A 1044-nucleotide genomic window follows, 5' to 3' on the forward strand; every position below is an offset into this window, starting at 1 on the left:
CATCCGGACACGGGACGAAGTCTTCAATCTTGTATCTTCATAGTCCAACAGTCTTGCCAAAGTATATAGTCCGGCTGTCTGGATACCCCCTTATCCAGGACTCCCTCACCCCCCCCCCTCCATGTCCTATTCGGACTAGAGGGGGAGGGGGCGCGCGGCTAGCCCTGGTTGCCCCTTCTCTTCTCCACTTAGGGCCCATGAGGCCCATTAACCCCCCGGGGGTTTCCGGTAACCCCCCGGTACTCCGGTATACATCCGATAACCCGAGGAACCATTCCAGTGTCTGAATATAGTCGTCCAATATATCAATCTTCATGTCTTGATCATTTGAGACTCCTCGTCATGTCCGTGATCACATCCGAGACTCCGAACTATCTTCGGTACATCAAAACACATAAACTCATAATATAACCGTCATCTAACTTTAAGCGTGCGGACCCTACGGGTTCAAGAACTATGTAGACATGACCGAGACACGTTTCCGGTCAATAACCAATAGCGGAACCTCAATGCTCATATTGGCTCCTACATATTCTACGAAGATCTTTATCTGTCAAACCGCATAACAACATACGTTGTTCCCTTTGTCATCGGTATGTGATAACCCACAAGTGTAGGGGATCGCAACAGCTTTTGAGGGTAGAGTATTCAACCCAAATTTATTGATTCGATACAAGGGGAGCCAAAGAATATTCTTAAGTATTAGCAGTTGAGTTGTCAATTCAACCACACCTTGATAACTAATTATTTGTAGCAAGGTATTTAGTAGCAAAGTAGTATGATAGTAATGGTAACAGTAGCAAAAGTAAAGATAACGGTATCTATCTATTATATTATTAAGACAAGAGACAAATAAGACACCACGTTCTTCCACATAAGCTAAAATAATGTACATCGTTGATCAATAATATTTACGGTCGAGATTTAACGATATTACGTTACACACAAAAGTTATGTATGTTAAGCCAACACGTACAAGATTCAGAGGAAAAAAAGTGCCAACACGTCCGCATTGGCCTGTCCACATCACGTACAGATTTTTTA

The sequence above is a fragment of the Triticum dicoccoides genome, chromosome 2B (assembly GCF_002162155.2).
Source record: "Triticum dicoccoides isolate Atlit2015 ecotype Zavitan chromosome 2B, WEW_v2.0, whole genome shotgun sequence".
Classification (NCBI taxonomy): Eukaryota; Viridiplantae; Streptophyta; class Magnoliopsida; order Poales; family Poaceae; genus Triticum; species Triticum dicoccoides.